The 12,501-nt window shown below is 46.3% G+C and overlaps 1 protein-coding gene and 1 long non-coding RNA gene across 3 annotated transcripts in view; one reads left to right on the plus strand and one right to left on the minus strand.

The window, feature by feature from the left end:
• The window catches only part of LOC131200700 (uncharacterized), a 30,824-nt gene extending 19,567 nt beyond the window's left edge, over window positions 1-11,257 (minus strand). The window contains exon 1 of the long non-coding RNA XR_009155691.1: window positions 11,165-11,257. This is a non-coding gene — a long non-coding RNA (uncharacterized LOC131200700). The remainder of the gene's footprint in view (window positions 1-11,164) is intronic.
• Window positions 11,074-12,501, plus strand: part of SATB2 (SATB homeobox 2) — a 176,292-nt gene continuing 174,864 nt past the window's right edge. Inside the window, exon 1 of one of the 2 annotated variants that reach the window (XM_058187821.1) lies at window positions 11,074-11,805. The gene's annotated coding sequence lies outside the window, so the exon portion shown is untranslated. The remainder of the gene's footprint in view (window positions 11,806-12,501) is intronic. The other variant, XM_058187829.1, reaches the window with a different exon arrangement.

Raw genomic sequence — 12,501 nt, forward strand, 5'->3', positions numbered from 1 at the left:
CCCACCCCGCCCGCCCGCCCGCCCGTCTTGGGATTCGCGCGACTGGGAGCGCTTCGGGGCAGAGCCGCCCGATCTGCACCGAAGCGGTCGGCGAGAAGTTCCCGCCTCAGTGTAGCCCGGACAACTGGGAAGGGGCTTTGAAATACGGCCTGCGGGGCGTTCTGGGGCGGGGCCGGAGCTGGGAGCAGAGCTGCTCTTCCACGGGGGAAGTGGGTTCAGGAACTCCTCTTCAGCTGCGGGCCTTAAAGGAGAGGGGGCGATGTATGTGTTTGTGTGTGTGAAACAGGCCTACAGGGAGAGAGGCTCGCAACTGACCCCAGTAGTCTACCAGTTTCAACCTTCTTTTCCTTCTCTCTTTTCCTGGCCTGCAGGGATGTTCCCCCCCACTCCCGCTCAACACACACTCGTTGTCCCGGTGAAAGATTTCCTACACTTGTACAGTAAATTCCCTCCTCCTTTCTTTCTCGCTCTCGGGAGGGGGCAATGGGCTTCCATTTACCTGGCTACGAAAGCGCTGCTGGGGAAATTTCCAGCGGAGTCCCCCGGGCGACGAGTCAGGCTGGTAAGAGTGGGGAGAAACTTCCGCCTCTTTCGAAGCCGGGCTGGACCTGGCTCAGGTCTACATTCACACGAATTCTCGTTATCCCTCTGGGAGACTGGGAGCAAGCTGCACTTGAGAAGCGGCGGGTCAACGACCCCGGAAAGCTTCTTTCAGGTTTTCTGGTGGGAACTGAGTGAGATTTCTTAAGAACCACTAGAAGGAAAAACCAGCAGACCCATCCGACAGCGAATGTATCCACCAACCCAGTTAACGCCCGGCGTTTTCCTGGGAGGAGTGAGTTCTGCTCTTTTCTGGGCTGGAGCACACTTGCACGTGGGTGCGCTCCTTGTGACTTTGGCTAGGAGTAAAACCGGTGGGTCAAAATGTGGTTGGCTACAGTGCGGTTTTCCGAGGAAACCGAGAAGGGGAACCCAACGTTGTTCGTCTTCCGTTACTCCCCCCGCGGCCCCCGGTAATTAGGGGAGGGTAATACACGGCAAATCTGCCTTTAGTGTGAAGGAGCGGAGGATGCCACGAGGTTTCCCAAGCCGGCCGCACCCCAAAATCCCCACTTTACGTGCAAGGTGCTAATCGCGTCCAGACGGCGGTGCCTTGAAAGCACCAAAACCATTTCCGAGGCTGTTCCGGCGCTGCGGGTACAATGGTTTGTCACCAGCCGAGGCGTGAGGGCTTTGTTCGTTCGTCACTGTGGGCTTAAGGAGCCGCCTTGAGCGACACAAAACCCAAGCATGGCTCTGGATAGTTGGATTCCGCTCATTTTGGGGAGTCAACTTCCCAACTGGAGTTCAGGGCGCCCTGACAGAACCTGGGGTTTTCTGAAATCGGAAGCGAAATCTGTTTGTCCCAAGACGCAGCGCTCCGTGGTCATAGCCGAGCCCCAAGGAGGTGCCCTTCTTTTGTACCCAAATAAACCTTCATGAAGTAGCCACGGGTGTCAAAGCCCTCAAAGGGGGCATGAGAGTTTTAGGATTTTTTTCGCGTTTTCTTTACAAACTTCGTGGTTTAATTTCCTCGGAGCTGCTGCTAAAAATTCTTCCTCCTGCTAAGAGCAACCTCGGTTGACAGGGAACGGTTAATTGAAAACGAACTGAGCCGACAATAAAATAGCCCTAACGGCGAAGTATTTCCAGAACGACCTCTTCAATTCAGCCTATGGATTTCAACCGAAACCTTCCTTTTGTACCCATTAAAAACAGCTTAAAATCGCCCAAAGCGGAACCTTCTCCTGGAAGTTCAATAAGGCCGGAGTCCTAGGCCGGTTTCTCTGGCTGTGAAATTTGTTAAATTCGATGGGGCTTTCATCCAATAGACACAGGTCTGGCCTTAAAGCGCTCGATTGTGGTATTGCAAATTACGCAGAAAGGAGACCCTCAACCTGCAGACGCGGGATCTCCGCTTGAAGGAATGGTTGCCTCTCGATCTAGTTCCCCCCCACCCGCACTCTACGGCCCCCTTCTTCCCTCAGGTGATTTTCTCTTGTAACTTTCTGCTGGAGCCAGACAATCAGACTGAAGTAGATTTGGGGGTGAGCCTTTCACTTCATCAAACATATTTTAAATCGTGTCAAAACATCTGATTGTCAGAGATAAGGCTGAAAGATGACCCACCTCACCCCCAGTTTTTGAGCTTGGGGGAAATTTTCAAAATGTGGATGTCCCTTTAAGTAAGAATTGTATCTCCACAGTTGTAAGACTAAGTTCTGTGACACATTTTTTTCTCACAGAAAACTTTTTTATTAAATCATTCAATCTTATTTCCAAATAAACGAAAGTTGTTACCGAAAAAGAGGATTCCTACTAAGGAATATTGAAATTCTGTGCACACCACACTTTTGAGTAAATCTCATTGAATGTAATGATCTGGGAGAATATGCATTCAGGCTGCATCCATGCTACCCTTTTTTTCCTGTTGTGTTCCAGCTGCTTGTAAAGGACTCTTTGGTGAATAAAAACCCTTTTCTGGCAAATCTTGGATTCAGACACTGGTAGCAATTCAGTGCTTTAGAACTTGTTGGCGTGCTTAAAAGAAAGATGAGGCACCTTGGGGTTCAAATGCCAAGCAGGCAGAATGCCTGTCTTTCTCTAAAACAATATCAACACGTGTTGCTAACAAACCGCTGTTGAAAGTGTTTCAAGCAATTGTCTGTGGACCATAACTATGTTTTGGCTTGCTAGAAAGTTTATGCGCTTTTCCAGAGATAGAAATGCTCATATAACACATGATGTTCACAATGGAAACTTAGTTGTTCCACTTTGCAGGTAAAGAGTCTTTCCCGCTGAGGGGTTCAAATCAGACTCAGAACATTTACACCATGCACTGCTACCATTTTGCTATTCCACAGAAATTGTTCACATTGCCATCAGGTAGTGGAACCAGTGCAAAGTGGATTTAGGTTGGAGTCATCAGTGCTAAATAGACCTGCAAGTGAGTGGAGTGGGAGAAGTGAAAGAAGTGAAGGACAGTTGTTCCCTTTTTATGCAAGAAAGAAGTCTGGTCTGTTCCTCTGAGCTTTTTCCTCTGAAAAAGAGGCTACAAAAATCCTCAGGATTTGCTTTCTAAGTTTAAGGCTGAAAGCTTAAGTATACATAGAAATTGTCTTTTAAGAAAGAAGCAGATATTTTTGAACCTAGTCAATAGTAAGTAAGTCCTGCTGTGTTGGGAATAAAATCCAAATGTTTCAGGAAACTGGATTAGCTACCCTACAGAGATGGAGTGTAGGTGAGAGAGAGATCTAATTTGCCCCATCAGCAACACATCCATCAATCTCTGAAATGAGTTGGGTTCATTTTGCTAAGGACTGACATTTAAATCTGGTTACAGAAACTAAGTAATAGAATTTTTCTTTCCTGGATGCTTCTGTGACCAGTGACTGGCTTCTGTAATCTAAAACCTGTCACACTGTGGTCGCTGTTGAAGCTACTAGCCAGAGGGGAAAAAGCCCAACCAGCTTCTTCCAAGGTCTCAGGCTTAGGACTGCATGTAAAGGTGGCCAGTGTCAGTCCAAGATGCTACATACAATGTTTCTTGTGAAATTTTTCTGAATATGCTGATCTCAGATTGAGTGGGTAGGTAAGGATGGAAAGACAGCATGGGGACACCTTTTGCACCTGCCTTGGGAAGACTTTTAGCAAAGACATTCTCCCACTTCTCATCCCATCCCAATATCAAGGATTTTTTTTAATGCTATATAAAAGTGGTAGTTGTTATGCAAACTTCAAGACTTGAGTATGCAGAATCAACCCAGAGTTCAGCAGCTTCTGGCTGGCTTTGCTAAATCAGGACTAAACCCTTTTGTAACCAACCTATGCCACGGCATTACTCTGATCTCAGCATAAGGAAAGTGAATGGATAACTGGTTCATTTTAGCAGTAGGGCACTCCATTGAAAACTTGCTGGGCAGCTAGCAAGGCACTGCTCCCCAGTCTGAGAGGCTTCTCAAGTCTCTCTGCATCTCTTTCCCCCCTACCCCCAAAAGCTTTGAATTTTTCTGCCCTGAATCCTATGGCTTAGTTTCCCCTTTGAATTTGAGCACAGGTGCCTTGTTGACTTTAGAGAGCTAAATTTATCTGACTTGAATGGCAGTAGCATTGCATGTTGCTAGAGGCAAACAGATTAGAGGAAAACTCCTGGAGGGAACTCCTTACCTCAGCCCACCCAAAATGGGCTTACAGAATGGCCCTTCTATAGCACAACCAGGCCTTTTACTTTTGCTGTATCTAAAGTTCAGCTGAACAAACTGAACACAGGGTGGCGCTGCCTGAAGGACAAGCCTTCCTCAAGGCTGGGATATGCTAAGCAGCCCTTTCTGGCTGAAGCCCCTAAGTCCTTCTTTCCCTCCTGATTATTTCCGATGGGATTTATTAAGGGCAAGATCAGAGCCAGCATGCCTGCATTGATAGAAGCTGTTTTACTCTGAAGAAGTTTACTCTGAGAAAGAACAGGCCTCCTGGCTCTCAGTGCCAAATGCTGGTCTGCTTAGAGAGAGAGGTAGAAGAGAGGGAAGGCAAGCAGCCAGGTTTCCCCTTTTTTGCCACTGTAAAAAGGCCTAAGATGCAAGTGACCAACTTTAGGAGCTCAGTCCTTGCCCCAGTACTGGTGTAAAACATTCTTGATTTGAGGGTAGAGACAGTAGGAGCTGATCTGCTGTCTTGGGTTAACATGCTCAATCCTTATTGAGAAGGAAACTTGTTTTTGTGCCATAAAGGAGAGCCGGAAGCCCACAGCCCACCCTTGTTCCCAATAGACTCTGAAGCTGGGAAATCGGCAGCAACAAAGCTAGTTGGCCTTTTCCAGGCTAAGTCAGACTTTTCTTGCCCACAATTCAAGTCAGGAGTTGTCAAATTAGAGTTAGGGTGCTTGGTTTTCTTCTTGGCTTCTTATTTAAACTCTTGCAAGAACTTGTCTTATTTAAACTCTTGCAAGAACTTGTGCCCCCTCTCCCCCCAGCAAGCACAGTTCAAGCTCTTAAACCTGACTTGCATTTTACATTTTAAATCTTTCTCAATAGGTGGACAAGTCATTCACTATTGTACTTTCTGGCTCTGTTCTTATCTGGGAGGTACAATTAGACACCATTTTGTTTTAAGGGATTGCATGCATGAATGTGTGCATGCACACATATACACACACTCACACACACACTCACACAACACACAGAGATTCCATGGGGATCTGTTCGACAGAGTCAGCTCCAATTAGTCAGACATGATAATATCACCAGGTCTTGGAATAACTTTACTTTATTCTCAGTAGCTGCTTTCTGTCGAGTCATTTGTTCCCTGACCTTGGCTGAGCATTAAATCTAGCTCAGGCTGCATCTCTATAGATGACTGTTAAATATTAGAGACATTTGTTACTGGTACAGTATCCAGACTTGTGTACAGGTAACAGAGAACTGTACTTACTCGCTGTGGTCTGTCTTTCTTTCCAGATGTTATAGGTATTCCTCTTATTTAGCCTGGTTATGGCCTAAAATGTGCCAAACCATGTGTTTTGTTCTGTGCTGGCTATATGTGTTTTGTCAAGCTAGGCACTGTGGTTTGTAAATAATGATTTACATTTTAGCCAGTTGGGTATTTACAATCAAATATAGTTTATTTAGTAAATCATGATTTATTCCAAAGTATGCAACTGGGTGGATGTTTATTTTTTCTAGCAATTTTAGAAATTCTATTCTGTCTGAACTGTCCCACCACATAGTGGCTTGGAACCAAAGTCACCACAAATCCCCTGAAATTCATGGGGTGCAAGTATTAGAATTGGCTGCTCCCCCAATTCTCTTTTACAAGTCTGCCCCTTCCCCTATTATCCTTAAAACACCCCTGCAATATACAATTGTCAGTCAATTAATATTTGATAAATTGTTCTGAAAGACCAGGACTCAAGAAGGGTGTCATGTTCAGCATGTTCGTGGAGACCCTTGTCCTTCCAAAACTAATGGGATTTACTTGTGAGCCTCCTAGCCTGAAGGTGACACATGACCTTGCCCCACTGTATTGTTGAATCCTGGGCCCACCCAGGCAGATATGAAATCCCCATTTTCTTCTGGGCAGGACTGGGCACTGGCAGGAGTGGAATGGGATGAGCAAAGCTTCACTCCAATAATTTAGCAATAAGTAGCAAAACCTTAGAAGCTGTTGTGGCTGCCTGTCTTATTATTCTTGGACTAATTTTGCAGAGTCGATGGGCAGGCTGCTAGCCTCCAGCATTGTGACAATGTTAAATTTTGCTATGGTCAATGGGATGATCTAGCTCCTGAATGGCTTGGGTGTTGTTGTATGCCTGAAGAAGGCAGTATTAGTCTTGCTAGATCCACATACAGGAGATCTTTTTTTTGGCTCATGGGACAACATTTCTTTCCATGTGGAGACTGGTTGGAAAGTGATTTGTAAAGAAAATTCTCACCCAAATCTAAACCTGACTTTTAGATTAGGAATTGTTGCTGAGATCAGTGTCTTATGCCAATATAGGCACCTGGGCATAGTTGGGACTGAGCAGGGTAGGGAAAGAACTTTCTGACAGAGTTCTGGTATGAAACAAACATATAAGTGGGAATATTAAAATAATATTTCAAAGGGAAAACTAAATTATTATGGAAGCTATATAACTGTAGCATTAAAATAAATTATATTGGGGGTTTATCTATTTAATATTAGTAACAGATAGTAATAACAAGAAGCCTCCTGATTTAGATCAATGCACAAAACATTTTGATCCAAAATTTCACCACCAAACAAACCTCAGCTAAATGCCAGTTTCTGTTAGTTCTGAACTAATTTTTTTTGTTTTTTAACTATCCTAAGTTGAAAGAATGCCCCTTTGAAATGCTGAAAACTTACGATTATTGAAATGTGCAAATAGATTTTATATTTAGAAGAGGGAAAAATAAGCAAAGCATATTTAATTTGAAACAAATGTTTTATTGTAGAAATTTATAAATATATTGGATACATATTTATTCCACTTAATCTAAATATGTTTAGAACCATAATTTCCTGTTAGAAGTTACTATTTTTTTTAAAAAAAGACAACTCCACAAAATTGAATAGTGATGTTGAAGGGTATAGTTAAGTTTGTGGATCTTAAATTATAAGTTGCTGACTTTGTAAATTATAATGGTTTAAACTTTTTCATAATCCAAGTTTATTTTCAGAAGTCATGCAGAAAGTTTCACAAAACTTTAAATCCACTACAAGAAAATTACCAGTAATTCATCAGGAAATAAATGGTGAAAATATGTAAATTACTCTTAAAACAACAGCACTGCAACCAACTCTATATCAGTATTTAGCTGAATGCATTATTCAAAGTAACCCTGGGAGTGGCTAAATAATTTACAACAGATTTTTTCCTAAAATCTTTTATAAAATATTAATACTTTATAAAATATGAACAAGTGAACAATCCAGTTGCATTCAAGACTGAACCTGGAAATCCAGTAATCAGGTTATTCACCCAGAACTGTGATGTTAAATGTGATCAATGACCAAATGCATATTCAGATCTTCACTTCTTAGATATCATAAAATAGCTCATTTAATGAGGTTGGATGAACTCTCTCTAGCCACCCACATAATCAGCAGTAACAATAGTGACAAACCAGGCAGGAGCAGAAAAGATCTGCCTGAAACAAATCTTATTTTCCCACCAGAGATCTCAACTTCTGAAACTAGCAATACTTCCTCTATTTTGACGACCAATCTGGTTACTAAAGGTAAGCAGAAAATTACTATTTCACTGCTAGGATCAAAAGACTAAATTTTTTCTAGAAAATGCCTCTGGACCCCCCCCCCCCGTAATTTCGCTTCCACATTTTTCCCAACCTCCTTTTCTGAAACAAGCTCAATGTATTTCTGCTAATTTGAAGAGTGGTTCTTTCGTGATTCTTTCAAAACTACGACTATAATTCTTTCAAATGAGTCTCGAAAACATTCATCATGGGCAAGAGCTCGAGGAACAGAGTGTAAGTACTGCATCGCCTTTTACTTTCTCCTGGCAGAACGCTTTTGAAATGTAAAAAAAAAAGTTCTCTACAGATTTTCAGGAAAAGATTGGCATGTCTTACAAGTACCATTTGTGCAGGGACAAGGAGTGGGGGGGGGGAGTGTAAATTCTCTGCGGAAGAACCAAGATTTTTCCAGGGATGGTTGAAACCCTCGCTACTCCGATTTAAAATGGAAATGACTTGGAATTAATCTCTTACCCTAGTCAGGGGTTCTCCGTAGTTCCGGGGCTGCCAACCAGCAGCGCTTCCTAAGGGGGCTCTCTATCCCAGATGGCCACAGAAAGGTCGACGGAGAGGCGAGCTGCAGCAGTTTAGCCTAGGTCCCTCGTCGTGAGATGGAAGAAGAGCGCGAACGCCTTTCCCCTCCAGACTCCTGTCCTCGAGGGAACCCACAGTCCAAAGTTACCACCTCGCTTTCTGCCTCCTCCGAAGGCTGGAAGCGTCCATCGCAGCGGCTCGCAAAACTACTTAAGGGAGAGTGGTGGTGTTGGTTGGCCGGGGGTGGGGATGAGGAAGAAGAGAGGCGAGGCTCTTTTTTTTGCTTTTCATCCGGATAACGTCTCCAGCGAGATTACATGAAGCTTACTTCGTACTCCCCTTTTTCGGCCCAGGTTGTAAAGGTTACCCGGCTTCAGCAGCCTCGGCGCGCAGGAGGCGCTTCACTATAATTTTGCGGCAGCTACTGGGGTTCGCTGCTTCTGCTCACTCGTGCATGACAGTTGCGGAAAGGCTTTCGCTTCAGGACATCAGAAATACGTATCTGACAGGGTAGGGTATTTGGTGGTGGGGACACACCAAGCCCTTGCATTTCTTTCACCCCTCTGATGGTAAAATACCTGGGGTCCTCCAGAGGAAGGTTAAATATAAACATACCCTCTCGGGAACCCCAAAGGCGGTAGATCTGCGTGGGTTAAGACAAACTAATTTGCGTGGGCTAAATGCTCGCCTCGATCGGCGAATAACTCTTCTGAAGGAAGAGGAAACTGGGGTGTTTTTAAAGTCTCTCCTTCCCCCTCGATTTTTTTTCCTTCATGTTTTCCTGAATTTCATATTCGTAATGAAGCTGTTTGGGAAGTCTAAAAAAAAAAACCAATCCTGGAAGAACTTAAGGCGAACCACTTTTTTAAAAAAAACTGTTGCCAGGATAGCTTCGTGGACGTGGCCACGAATTCCTCAGAAGTCAAGTTTGACTCCAGGCAGGCGTTGACAGGACAATACTTTTTCTTCGTTCTTCTTTAGCGAGCGTATATTTGAACTGCTTCCATCTTCCCAAAGGCCCTTATTCAAACTAATTCCCCTCGTCCTGCTACTTTTCTAAACAGGGGCGAAAGAATCCACATCCTCCCAAATCTTTATAAAAACGCTCTACCGTCGCCGCAATTAGAAAAAGTTGCACAACCCCGAAACCCATTCAGGCTGAGGGGATTTTTTTTTTTTGACCCTCTAGCGCCACCGTAAAATCAAGCACTCTTAAGGGGGCCAAGAATTTCGCTGAGCTGCAGCAGGAATGCTGGTCCTTCTCTGGCAGTGGGGCGGACGAACGGCCGGGCGCGCGCGAGGCTTCCCCCAACGGCAGAGCCGAGTAAAGCGAGAGGAGGAGGGGAGGGGGAGTTCGCCGAATCGTCTACACCTGACGGAAGGAAAAGGATTCCCGCTGCACCACCTTAAGCGCAGAGCAGCCGCCGACGCTGTGGGGAGGCTTCAGGGTCTCCGTGGCTGAGGCCGGCGGAGGGAGAGAGGTGGACAGGGTCGGTTATTTGTCCCCCCTCCCCCTTACCCAGGATTCCGGGAGGAGAAAGCGCTCTCTCGTGCTGGGGAGGGGGAGGGGGCCCCGCGCTCAGAGTCCCTTAGTTCTCCCCAACGTGTAGCGCCTTCGGTCTCCGTCGCCGTTCCAGCGAAGGCGTTGTCTTCACCTGAGCTCCCTTCTCGGGGCGCGGATCCTACTGCTTGTCCTCCGCTCTACCCCACCTTCTCGGCAGCTCTCCTGAACGCCGTTTAAGGGAACGGCGGCGCCAACGGCGCCCGGACGACCCGGGACCACTCACTCACCCTTCTGCCCCCGGACCCTGCGGCTCCCGAAACGCTCGCTCACGCGCGCGCACCCAGGACGAAACGGCTTTGCTCCCTCGCCCACTGTTCCCCGCCCAGAGAGAAGCGGTTGGCCGCCCGGTGCCCCTTCGCCTCGGGAAGGAAGAGAAAAAAAAAATAAAGTAAAATAAAATGCGGTCAAGGAGGCTAACTCCCCTCACCCGCCCCCCCCGCGGGACTCGCGCACCGGCCCCCTCCCTGCGCTGCGGGGGAGGGCCATGTGCGTTTGTTTTGAGGCTCCGTCGCCGCCAGGCCGCTCGGAGAAAGAGGCTGACGGGAAGGAAGCGCCTGGAATGGATACCGGGCTGGCGCTGCTCCAACCCTCCCGCCCTCGCGTCCCGAGTGCCCTCCCGCGTGGCTGCTCGGCTTCACTTTTACAGCTGTAGCCTGGTTCGCTCGCTGTTTCCCCCCCCGCCCCTAATTTCACCAGCTCCCCTCCCGCTAATCCTGCCCCTTTCCTTCGTAATGCCGCCTCCTCGCTTCTCTTCCCAGCTCCCCCGCCTGCTCCCTTTGGGTTTGCCTGGGTGCTTGCGTGAACCGCGTGTTTCAATTTATTATATATTTATTGGGCTTTAATTCACTGACAGGCGGCTTCCTCTTCTTTTTTTTTTTTTACCCCTTCCCTTCCTCCCCACCCCCGGTCTTTCTCGCCTGCGTGGAAACGGCTGTGCTTGCACTAGCAAGCAGCAATTTGTAAAATTCTAGCCGGCCGCCTCGGGAAGGGCTCTATCCTGTCAGAGTGATCCCGTAAGATAAACACAGATACTATTTTGGGGATCTAGGAAGAGAGGAAGGAGGAAGCAGCGGGGTGGGGGGGGGAGAGAAAGTAGGAGGGATAGAGAAGGGAGGAAGCGGGGCTGTTGTTATTTTGGATTCCAAGAATCGGGAGGAGGTAGAAGGAGGGAGGGAGGGAGGGAGAGAGGGAGGGAGGGGAAAAAAAGGCATCACCACCATCACCACCACCCCCAAAATTCCCAAAGCAAAGAAGGACAACCCCAGAAAGGACTCACTTTGCCTGATGACTCAACGCAACTAATAATCATTTGTCTCCTCTCTGGCGAATCCTTCGTGTTGCTACTGCCGCCGCGGCTGCTTATGCTGGCTAGAAAAAGGAGAGATTGAAAGTGACACATCGGGCGCAGCTCGCGGCTTACCGGAGATCAGAGCACCGGCTTCTGCTGCCGCTACCGCCGCTAGTCCGATAGAGTGTCCCCCTTCGGAAACAGCCTCTCCACCCCTTTGCTTCCCCCTCCCCCTCATTTCTTCCCCCCTTTTTGCCGAAGGGCTGGGAAACCGCCCCCCTTCCCCCCCCCGCCTCCTTCCCTCCCGATCCCAGAAGTCTCACCTCTCTTTTCCAGTTGCCACCTCGGGTGCCCTTTTAGGAAGAGCTCTTTCCTCAAAGCATCAAGCCATTTCAGGCGCAAGACGACCAGGCATTCTAACTCGGGAACGAAAAAAGGGGAAAAATAGCAGCCCCCACCACCAAAAAAAACTTAAGGCGTCAGTGGGGTGGGGTACCGGGGAGAAGCGAAAAAGGCAAAGAAGAAAATAACATAACAAGAGGAGCCAAGAAAACTTTCCATCCTGGATTCTCTACTTTTGATCCATGGACAGAGCCCAAGTCAGCCAAGTTACGGACAGAGTATAAGCAGTAAGTACTACTGGAAAGCTTAGCCGAACTTGCCGCGGTAGTCCCGAAAGATGGTGGAAAACGCCTGCTCAAAACAAAATAATTGACTTAATAGAAATGTTAATAACTGACTTGAGTTGCTTCAGGTTGAAGTTTCAATGTGATATGTTACACTCCATTTTATTTGTTTCTGTGTAACTCTAAATCGCTCTTATGCTGTCTCCCCCACCCTACGTTGTGTAGTGAAGCTTGAAAACGCAATCTGTTTGAGATAGCATTTCAGCACAAAATTCTAAATCGGCTCTAGGATTATAGGCATATGAAGAGAAATACTCGAGGAGGAAAAATGCTTTTTCCCTCTTCTGAGCGAAACTATTTTTTCTTTGCAAAACAAAAAGGAAATCAACAGACTAATCAAAGGTTAGCCTAACATCCCTATTACTTAGCAAGTGTTTACAAACAGAAAAGATAGCAAATATATGCTGTTTTTAAAGGCTTGTTTAATAGTTTGAAAGTGGAGCTACATTCTTAAATACTTTTAGCTGGTGTTATATGTTTGCTGCTTATTTCTTCATACTTTATCCAGAATAAGATCAATCTTATTCAATCTTATAAGACTGAGAACTTATGCACAGAAGACAAATTCCTTGTGTGTCCAATCACACTTGGCCAATAAAGAATTCTATTCTATTCTATTGAAATGCATTAGCTATCTAA

Source organism: Ahaetulla prasina, chromosome 1, assembly GCF_028640845.1.
Source record: "Ahaetulla prasina isolate Xishuangbanna chromosome 1, ASM2864084v1, whole genome shotgun sequence".
NCBI classification, from domain to species: Eukaryota; Metazoa; Chordata; class Lepidosauria; order Squamata; family Colubridae; genus Ahaetulla; species Ahaetulla prasina.